Below are 11,916 nucleotides of genomic sequence, written 5' to 3'. Positions count from 1 at the left end.
TTTTTTAAACCTTGTCGGAACCATTATGTAATCATTCTTTTAAATGACCTTGTACATTGCTTCTTGTTATTGCTGGAAATATTTATTTGCAATGTTATGAGCTGGCCGCTCCCATTCTGAAGTTTCAATTCTTGAATATTTAATTGCCCATTTAATTAATATTGTTTGTTTTCCCTATTTAACACGTTATAATAAGGAAAGTAATTACCGTACGTGTACCAAAATTGGAAGCATTAATGTCCAGAGTATGGGGTGCATGATTTTCATGCGTCACAGGGTCACCGTCCAATTCCAACTATGGTCACCAGCTGTCGTGGTCAATCATCATGACTCATAGTCTCACACACCTGACCAGACGCAGTGCAGTTGTTGACGTGTGAACATGTGCTTGGGCATAAGGTTCAAAATGGCTCTCAGCACTATGGGACTTAACTTATGAGGTCATCAGTCCTCTAGATCTTTCAACTACTTACACCTAAATAACCTAAGGACATCACACACATCCATGCCCGAGGCAGGATTCGAACCGTAGCGGTCGCGCGGTTCCAGACTGAAGCGCCTGGAACCGTTCGGCCATCCCGGCCGGCTTGGACATAAGGAGCAGGGCGTTATTGATGAAGCTCTATTATCAAAATAACAGTAATTATGCAGCTGCACATAGAGAACATCGCCGGCTGAAGGGATTACAGAAGGGTCCTCTTTCTCCACTGGCTGTGCGGATCGTGATGAAGAAGTTCGCATCAACTGCAGAACTTGGCGTCGCTCCAGGAAGAGGCCGACGACCTGTTGCACCACAGGTTCTTGATGAAATCGCAGTTGGTGCGGCAGACAACGCCGTGTGCGATTCCCGATTGTCAGGCAGCGTGCGTGCTGTGTCACGACAGTTGAGCATCCCGTGATCCAATGCACGGTAGGTGCTTCGAACCATTCTCAAATGGTATCCGTACAAGATCCATATCGTAAAGCAGCTTGCACCACAGTAGGCGCAACGACGTGTTGACTTCGCTCTCTTCTTTTTCCCAAGGACTGAAATTGGCGAGTGCTGGCCCTGGACAATCCTATGTAGAGGCTAAGCATGTGTTCCTCTGACGTATGTGGTGAACACACAGAATTCCGGATTGTGGGGATCTTCACCTCCAGTCTCTGTGCATGAAGTTCCTCTGCATAGTGAACGCGCCACCGTATGTTGTGGCTTCACGCTTACGTTGAACAGGTAGGAGCTCAAGAAACAAAGACGTGTTATGTGACTGGCCAGAGTTACTGCGACGTGCTCCGCCAGCAAGTCATGCTCGTCCTACAGGAGAGACGCATTGAACTCAACAGTTTTCATGCAAGATGGGGCTCCACCGCACATCGCTCATGAAGTTCACCTCCTTCTCCGAAACGATCGAATTATTCTACCGGTCGTTTCCAAATGCTTGGCCGGCACGACCACCTGATATCACTCCCTGAAGGCAGGGTTTACCAGGGGAACATTCACACATGTGCTGATCTGAATCGCAGCATATCAAGCGATATAGCCAGCATAATTACGGACATGCTTCGTTCTGCTGTGCGGAATGCAATCCTAAGCTTTCAGACTCTTCTGGACACTGATGGGCACCATATTGAGCCCCTTTTGTAGCAGTAATGGTGCCGGTATGTAATGGTATGACGTACCGCAGCACATTAAAATGTTTTAATTGAATAGATTCTGCATTATTTCTTATTTCTCGTCCTCATGTCCTTGACACCAATGCTACCAAGTTTGGTCCACGTTGCCGGCCGCTGCGGCCGAGCGGTTCTAGGCGCTTCAGTCCGGAACCGAGCTGCTGCTTCGGTCGCAGGTTCGAATCCTGCCTCGGGCATTGATGTGTGTGATGTCCTTAGGTTAGTTTGGTTTAAGTAGTTCTAAGTCTAGGGGACTGATGACCTCAGATCTTAAGTCGCACGGTGCTTAGAGCCATTTAACCCAATTTTTGGTCCTCGTACGGTAATTAGTTTCCGTGTTATAATGTGTTAACCACGGAAATTTGATTTATAACCACCCGGTAACTGACTCAAGCCCCTTGTGGGCGTGTGTCTTTGGGCAAACTGAGCACTGTGTTTTCTTTAAACTGAGCGTTTAATTGTCATTATCATTTTAATTGTGTTTAAGGGGCCCTGCAGTTTATTTAAACACTTAACGTCATTTATGTGAAACAGGTTTGTGGCCAATCATTGAAGTGTTTCTGTTGCTTCGGTTTTCCATGTGAGTAACGCTTGGGCAGCTTGGCCGTGTCTTGTTTTCATCGAGGAGAATAAAAAGTGGAGTGTATGCATTTTGACTTTTTTTTTGTTTAATGTTTGTTGAACTTATATTCAAGTCCTGTTGTGGGATTAGCCCACAGTTGTGATCTATTTGCGTGGACAGAGTTCCGCCACAGTTTGATTTAAGTAATTAACTGTACGTAGTCAGGCCACCATTGTGTTGCACAGTTGACATTTATGGGGTACTATTGTATGTGTTTCGCATGGTATCTTGGTAAATGTCAGTTGAGTCATGGTTGAATTGTTATTAAATAAAAATATTTATTTGGGAATATAAATGACGCATCAAGCTGGGCCACCTTTCCACTTGGTTTCCTTAAACTAATCCCTATGGATTCTCTAGGACAGCTCAGGTTTCGAGTTATTGACAGAAAGTTCTCGGCGCGTATGCTCAATGAACTTGAGCGGAAGTACAAAATTGTTAAGGCTTTCGTGGCCACTTGTTGACAAACTGCCTATTGGCTTCTGTCTCGGGTTCTTCGGCCGACGTTCACCTGATGATTTTTCTGACGTTTCGCCAGCACGAGTGGCTGGCATTGTCAAAGCTTCACCTGGCACTGGCACTGGCACAGCCACTGGACTCGGCGACTTGCAAACCTAAGGTGTGGTACAGGTACGTCGATGATACTTTCGTGGTGTGGAGCCATGGTGAAGAACAGCTCGGTGAATTCCAGAGACACTTGAACAGCCTCCATGCCAACATAACATTTACCATGGAAATAGAAAAGGACAAGAAACTGCCATTTCTAGATGTGCTGGTCACAAGGGACGGCGAAAACCTGGGACACAGGGTGTATCGGAAACCGACACACACGGACCGATACCTGCACAATCTGTCAAACCACCACACGAGCCAGAAAAGAGGCATGATTAGTACGCTCGTAACGAGAGCAGGACGAATATGTGAGCCTCAACACCTCAAACGAGAAATGCAACACCTGGAAACTGTTCTGCGGAGCAATGGGTACTCCACAAATTACATTAGAAGTGTAACAGAGCCAAACACTCGGCGAAGTAAGGAACCAGAAAAAGAAATGTCGGGTACGGCCTTTCTGCCATGCATTCCCAGAGTGACGGACAGAATCGGCCGTATATTGCGCAAACATGGCGTAAAGACGATTTTCAAACCGACAAGGAAGATCAAAGAGTGTCTTAGATCGGCGAAGGAGAAAAGAGACCCACTTGCAATGTCGGGAATATACCGTATACCATGCACATGCACAGTCGGAATGACTGGACGATCAATTAACACCAGGATCAAAGAGCATAAGTGACATTGCAGGTTGGGGCAGGCGGTGAAATCGGCCGTGGCAGAGCACGCACTGAATGAGACCGACCACGTAACAAAATTCGCCGACACGGAAATTCTGGCTGTAGAGAAGCACTATCACACGCGCTTGTTCAGAGAAGCTGTAGAAATCCAAAAACACGCTAGCAGTTTCAACAAGAAAGAGGAAAGCCTTAAGGTAAACGGATCCTGGCTGCCCGTACTGCAGCGAACGACCGTCGCAGGTAGCAAGAGGAGAACCGCACCGGAAATGACCGCGGAGAAGCCCTCGGACGTTGGCGCGCCAGGTACACATAGTCTGCGGCCTCGAGCTCGCCTCCAGTTCACCACCGGCAATGGAGGGTGAAGCTTTGACAATGCCAGCCACTCGTACTGGCGAAACGTCAGAAAAATCATTAGGTGAACGTCGGCCGAAGAACCCGAGACAGAAGCCAATAGGCAGTTTGTTGAGCGGAAGTGTTATTGATGGGTGGAGACATCTTCCGAAACATGGAACCATTATGTTGAACGAGTGCGTATGGCCGTGTCAGCACACGATACGGGGGTTACTGAATCTGATAGAATCTCCAGTAATTTAGAAGGCAAAACTCAGAGGCTCGGTCTTGTTTGGTGCTTGCACGTCGCTTGTCTAATTTTAATGAATTTCAGGAATTGCTAGAGTCACTGACGAACAGCGCGGGTCAGATGGAAGTCTGCCATCAAAAATAGCTCTGAGCACTATGCGACTTAACTTCTGAGGTCACCAGTCGCCTAGAACTTAGAACTAATTAAACCTAACTAACCTAAGGACATCACACACATCCATGCCCGTAGCGGTCGCTCGGTTCCAGACTGCACCGCCTAGAACCGCGGGGCCACTCCGGCCGGCAGTCTGCCATCGACACCATTTATTTCACGGGGTAACAAACCACGATCCGAATCTGATTGGTCCGATCACAAGCATTGTTTGCGTTGCGGTGCGAGTGACCATTTTGTACGTGATTGCCCTATTGTGAGAAGCACCAGGCCTTACAGACGACGCATTTATGGGGGAGGTCGAACGTGTCAGAGGAGGTTACGATTTGATTGTATCCATATTCGTGCTATCGAAAGATCTTTCCTTCCTTATGTTTGTGCCCCTTTTGCACAGGAATCATTCTGCGCGTTACTGGGCTCTGGCTGTTTGGTCGCCTTACTTGATTGAAAATGTTACCTGGAGTTCGACCACTTGTGTAAAATGCCTCCAGTGCGCTCGTCTTCTCGCAGATGCAGTGCGGGCAATGGGCAAGACTTGCCTCTGCTTGGCGAGGAACGCGGCTGCTTATCCGTTTGTAGCTTCTCATGGCCTGTCACCTTGTTGCTCGGCTGCGATTTTATTCAGGGAGCCGGGCTGGTCCTTGACTTTGCGAGTAGTACTTTGTTCTTTAAATTTTCTCCAGCGGAGAGACAGCCCTCTGCTCTTGTCGCGGTCCCAGCCTCATTAATTCTATAAAGGTCCAAAACAGGGGAATTTCTGGTTGGTCATCTTTAGCAGGAAGAGGCTCTTGTAGGAGTTTCCGGATCTTCTGTCTGACAGACTGGGGGTTACTAATTTGATTCAGTATAATATTCGTCTACTTAATGATGTTCCTTTTCGACAGGCCTCTTATCGTCACCTAAAATGATAATATTGAGGCAGTTCGTCAGTGCTATGTTGCGGGACGGGGTAGTTAGGCCTTCCACTTCATAGTATGTTTCGCCAGTATTTCTTGTCCCTGAAGGTCAGGGGCAGGACCAAAGGCAGGTGGTTGATCACAGGGTCATTTTGGAATCAGTCCCCTTCGCAAATGTTTTAAGTGGTTTTCTGGGGTTAGTTCCTTCACTGTGATCCACTTGAATCAAGCCTCTTATCAGATTCCCTTGACATAAGATTCTAAGTGTATGACTGCCTTTTGCACGAACTGGAATCTGTACGACTTTAATAGAGTGCCGTTTGGGTTGGCGACGGAAGCCACCGTTCTTTCTCGTTTATTGGGTCGTGTTTTGGGATATTTGGAATTAATGTCTGTTTTTACAGCTACCTTGACGATGTGGTTGTCTATAGCCGTTAGTTCAAGGAACATCTCATCTTGGTCAGGTGTTGTCCCGACTTCGTTCTGCTGGGTTAACAGCGAAGTTGTCCAAGATTACCCTCGCCAGGCGCCAGATCTCATTTTCGGGTCATCTCGTTTGAGGCAATGGCAATAGGATCGACCAGGTACGAATAACGGACCTGAAGAAATTTCCTCCACCTAAAAGTAGTAAGGAGGTAGCCAGATTTATAGGAATGACTAATTATTTTCGTAAATTCGTCCCCAATGTCGCCCATGTCGCCCCTCCCCTTAATAATTTGCGCAGGAAAGCAGAGAGCTTTGCGTGGGGAGGAAGTAAGCAGTGTGCTTTTGAGGCTACTGAGACCGCCATCATTAATCCTACGGTGATGGCTTTGCCTGATTTCGACAAAAAATTTATTGTCAACATTCTCGCTTCGGACATTGGCGTCGCCGCGTTTCTTCTCTGGGTGTACCTGAGTGAAAGACATCCGTTACTTCTTGGCTTGAGGAGACTGACGGGTCCGGAACTTAGGTATTCAGTATATGAGTGTGACGCCTTAGCCATTCTGTTCGCCCTTGGAAAGCTCAAATTTTATCTTGAACATAGAGAATTTCATTTAGAAACCGACAATCAGGTGTTGAGTTGGTTTCTGGCTAGGCCCAGGAAAACTGATAGTATTACGAGACTCGCTGTCCGCATCTCAGCCTTCCACTTCAAGATACGCCATATTAAAGGCTCCGACAACCAGACAGCAGATGCGCTTAGTCGCATGTTTGAACGGGAGGATCCAGGAGCCAAAAGTGAGGCTGAGGAGCTTCATGATATTGTCTGCGGTGTGTTAGCGAAAGTACCACAATTGTTAGGCAGGCTTTGCGCCAGGCAGGATCTGGATCCGTTGTGGGGATCTATTAGGAAGCAATTGTTATCTGGAGGCTTTGTCGCGAAGTATTTGTTAAAGGATGGGATTTTATGTAAAGAAGTAGGTGAACTCTGCTTCCCTGTTGAGTCACTTCCATGTTTCATTATTTCCATAACTCCATGGTGGGCGATCAGTTAGGTGGTGGTGGTGGTGGTGGTGGTGGTGGTGGTTAGTGTTTAACGTCCCGTCGACAGCGAGGTCATTAGAGACGGAGCGCAAGCTCGGGTTAGGGAAGGATTGGGAAGGAAATCGGCCGTGCCCTTTCAAAGGAACCATCCCGGCATTTGCCTGAAATGATTTAGGGAAATCACGGAAAACCTAAATCAGGATGGCTGGAGACGGGATTGAACCGTCGTCCTCCCGAATGCGAGTCCAGTGTGCTAACCACTGCGCCACATCGTCGGTGATCAGTTAGGTGTTTACAAAGCCATGGCGAAGGTAGGAGCTCAGCCTCATGTGGCCTTCACTGTACAGAAATATTCACGAGTGCGAGTATTGTAAGAGGAATAAACCGGACCCTAACTCGCCCAAGCGGTTGCTGGAGTCCGAGGGAAAGCAGCATCCTATAGATAAACTCTTTATAGGTTTCGTACGATCCCTTACCCGTACTAAGAGGGGTAACCGTTACATCTTGGTTTTGTCGATGCATTCTCTCTGTTTGTTTGACTGCTTCCTAGCCAAGGGGTTACTGCTGTCATTACCATTCATCGCCTAACCGACATCATTTCGTGGTTTGGCCTTCCTAATGCCCTTGTGAGAGATAACGCTCCGGCCTTTGTCTCTAGGCACTTTAGACAGTTTTGTTTTCACAATGCCATTAGCCATATTACCATCACGCCGTTTCATCCCCAGGGCGTCCCTTACGGAGAAGGGGGGAGTTGAGCCCCCGCTCTGTAGGACCACGTTCTGTCCCCGAACAAATGGGATGGCACCTTACCCTGGCTCAACTTCGCATTCAATTCCACCCGGCATGAGGCAGCCCACTGATCACTTCGGATCTCCTCAAAGGGAATTGGCAGTGGGCGAGGCAGAGTTCTGAATTGTCTCACTGCCATTAGGCAAGGTAGTACAACCTGGCAGATGACCATTTCAGGGCAAGGTGGGAGATAAGGCTTTTATTAGGAACTTGTGGGGCGATTACAAGATAGTGCTGGTGTTAGCGAGTTGACCCCCCGCTCTGTGGGTACACGTTCTGTCATCAAGGTTTTGCGGCCAGTTAATTTGCTATCCAAGGCGTTACCCATTTTTATGACCTACCGAGCACATCTTAGTAAGGTGAAACTTATTAATTAATGTAACTTCCCCACTTGCTGGGGAGGATCTTTCGGTTTGAGCGGGAGAGGTTGAGCCGTGGCGGCTTCCGTGAGAGTGCACACGTTATACGTTATCCTACTGGCACCACTTGTGAGCGCATTCCATCGACCCTGGACCTCGTCATATTACCTTCGCTGCGTTACGTGTTCCCTTTGACGCTGTGTGGTGGCAAGTGGTGCGTCGGACAGTAAACTGGACGGGTGTGCCTGAGTGCTCGGCGCCCTGTTAAGCGAGTAAACAGCGTTGACCCTTGGCATGAGGGCCAGCGTTTCCCTGCAGCATCGACCTTCGCTATCGGCGAGTTTAGTGGGCAAGGAGCGGCTCTCGTCACGTTCAACATGGCTGCGATGTGCATCAGTCAGTTGTGATGTGCTAAATACGCCGAGATGAATTGAACAACTTGTTAGCAGCCACGAACAGCCAGGCAGTATTTTCGGTGCCTACCTGGAGTGCTGAAGATATTGGCCTCATAGCAATTATTACTGTTCTTGCACAGTTATATGTGCTGAGGAAAGTTGGTTTTAATTACGTTTCAGTGAGTTATGTTTCATTGTGTTGAAGATTCATACTGATCTTTACGTATTTTAAATTAAAATCCTAGTATGTAACAACCTTTCGATTATACATAAAATTACAAATAGTACCCCAAAAATTCAACTGTGCAACAGAATAGTGGCCCGACCACAAACAGTTAATTAATTAAATCGAACTGCGGCTGCACTCTGTCCCCGCAAATAGATCACAACTGGTGGCTAATCCCACAACACTACTTAAATATAAGTTCAACATACATTAAATAAAACAAAATGCATACATCTCCACTGATTATTCTGCTGTCTTGTAGACAAGAGACAGTCAAGCTGCCCAAAGGCTATTCACATGTAAAACCAAAGCAGTAGTAGTATTTCACTGATTGGCCACAAGCCTGTTCCACGTAAGTCGCGTTAAGTACTTAAACTAATGGCCCCTAAAACAAAATGATAACGGCAGTTAAACCCTTGATATTTTAAAGAAAACAAGAAACTCAGTTCTCAGTTTGCCCAGAGACTTTCATCATACACTCCATAGGGCCTTACAATAACAGAAATCTGCAGTCATGGACTGTGCGGCTGGTCCCGGCGGAAGTTCAAGTCCTCCCTCGGGCATGGGTCTGTGTATTTGTCCTTAGGATAATTTAGGTTAAGTAGTGTGTAAACTTAGGGACTGATGACCTTAGTAGTTAACTCCCATAAGATTTCACACACATTTGAACATTTTTTGAATAACAGAAATAATGAATCAGTTACTTCCTAATCCGGCGACACCGCCGCCGTTGCACGATACCAAAAGGATAACGATAAACTACTCAACTCGAGGCTGGAACGGGAGATCCGTCGAACCGCGTGTGACCTGCCTCTTGTAATGATAGGGAGGCCGCCGAAGCAGAAGGAAGACGCGTTGCTGGCCCGTACCAGCAGAACAGCAACGTGTGAACCACTGCCGATACACGGCTGTCAACATACGCCGAACAACAAAGAACAAAACAGGTTGATAAAAATTAACATACGTGGTAATATTTACACGAGCAATTGACAAATCAACCATTGAAACTCCAGAATGGGAGCGGCCCGCTCATAATATTGCAAGTCGATCTTCCTAGCTATAACAAGAATCAATGTTCAAGACCATTTAATTCCAACAAGATTTAAAAATTCAAGGTATAGCTTTCCTGGGACCTCACAGACGTTAATAGACTGTATAAGTTGGATACGTACGAAATAGCAGATGGCTGGTTAAACTGTGCAACTGTAACCCGAAGGGCTCTTCAACACGGAGTAAAAGTGTGTGCACATTCAAGCACGCTCACACATGACCCACACATGAGCGCCTTTAGCCTGGGCGCACATAATAACTCGTCCCATGAACGACCTTGAGGTCAACAACCAACAGAAATTACAATTAGTAGTCCCAAACACTCAGTAATAAAAAACCATGGTTTGAAGTACAACACTGTCGTCGCAAAATACTAGCTCGGCGCATACAGAAACCTTCAGATTGAGACACACTGCCCCAGAGGGGCCACCGAAAGGCGTAAAGAAACCGGATTTCTGGCCAGCTGAAACTGGACAGAATTAACAGTTTTTAAGTACAATATTTACTAAACAGCTTTACTTGGCCACATACAGGAAAAGGTAATAAGTACAACTTCTGCAACTAACCACGGGACACTAAGACAACCCTAAGCTTCATAAAAGATACCCACATAGCTGAATAATGTTGTACGGATATTCCCATCATCAAATAGTCACTACGACAACCTGCTGTTAATTAAGTGCATAATCATTCTCGCGTAGCAAAATAACAAGGTAATTTTCTTTATACAAACTGCAAAAATCAAATCAGTCTGACTCACAGAATAAAAAAATAACCTTCCATCTTTACATTGAAATACACAAATCAACCACGCTCACTGCATGACATTAACAAAATCAAAGTAGCTCTTGGCTTCAGAGAACACGTTCGTACGCCCACCGTGCCGTCACACAATAACCGCAATTTATCGCACTATACCCTCGGACTTCCCGTGCATAATATTATTTATTAACTACTGCATTCTGTTGTTCACTATATTTGACCACCTATCTATGAGGATGCAGTCATCGGTTACCAAAGCACGTGTAGTGTTCCCCTTCAAACGCAGTGTCCCCTTTCTCCTCTTCCAATGGAACCGACGTCCCCTTACCCCAGAAGAGAAACCCACCGCTTGATCGGATTGTTTGTATCTACACACGGTTATGCCCCTCACCGACCATTAGCGAAATCCCGAGACAGCTTCTTGGCGTACTGGCTAGGAGAAGGCTTCCCGTTCTTGGCCGTGCCCAAAGTGACTTCCCCTCTGTCATTCCACTCTGTATCTGCAGATGACAGAAACCACGTCCTTTGGTGGAGGCCCATCTTGTTGTCGCCGTATTTCCTGCTCTGCTCTCCGCCTTCGCAATCTCGGCCGTCGTTCTAACTGATCACAAGCGATATAGCAGGCTTTCTGACCGTTGTTTTATTTATTTTATTGGTTCCTTTATTAACATTATATTTGTTTAATAAACAACGCTTTTAACATATTTTGAGGTTGTTTGGCTTTGTTTGAAGTTGAAGTATAGTAATGGTAATAACAATAACGTTTCTAATATGTGTGGCACCTGGATGTACATCTTAATCTCCTTCTCTCCTCTCTCTCTGTCCATATCCTTTTCCCCCTTACTGTGTCCATCTCTTCCTCCTTTCTCTGTCACCTCCTCCCCTTCTCTCTCTGTCCAGCACCTCCTCCCCATCTCTCTTTCCATCTCCTTCTGCACCTCTCTGACCCCCTCTCTTAGTCCATTACTTCCTCAATTTTCTCTGTCCATCTTCTCCTCCGCCCTTCTCTCTCCATCTCCTCCTGGTCTCTCTCTCTGTCCATCTCCTTTCCGTTTTCTGTGTCCATTTTCTCTCACTTCTCTGTCCATCTCCTCTTCAACCCTTTCTCTCTATCCTTGAGCCTTGCTTAATGTTATTGAAAATTCAGATTCTATACCTGAGATTCTATTCATAAGCCAATAAGTCATGAATACAACTTTCAATTTTCCGTTTCAATATTGTCTATTTCATAACGTTTCCCTTTTATTAAATATATAAATTTACGTATTACATATATTTAAAAATAGGTAAATAAAAACACACTCGTATGCCAGTGGAACGTTGTGTCAGATGTTAAATCAATCGGTCAAGAACTTTCGGAGATCAATGACTTTAAGCAAACCAAATTTACATTTTGATAAGGTTTATCCTTTTATTACATATGGATTACACATATACCAGATGGCATCCAGTGAATATATAAAACCACATGTGTATTAGAATGCGACGTTGTGGCAAAATTCCAAAGCAATCTGTGAAGAATTTTTGGAGATTTGAGATTCAGAAGAAACGAACATCTACGTTAGTACTTATGGAGAAAGCGTAGATGATCCTAAACGCAAATTTCAGAAAGTTTTTGATAGAATGCTTGGAAATTTTGACACAAAGTTACACTGGAATA

The sequence above is a fragment of the Schistocerca serialis genome, chromosome 1 (genome assembly GCF_023864345.2).
Source record: "Schistocerca serialis cubense isolate TAMUIC-IGC-003099 chromosome 1, iqSchSeri2.2, whole genome shotgun sequence".
NCBI lineage: Eukaryota > Metazoa > Arthropoda > Insecta > Orthoptera > Acrididae > Schistocerca > Schistocerca serialis.
This window is presented reverse-complemented; position numbering follows the sequence as displayed.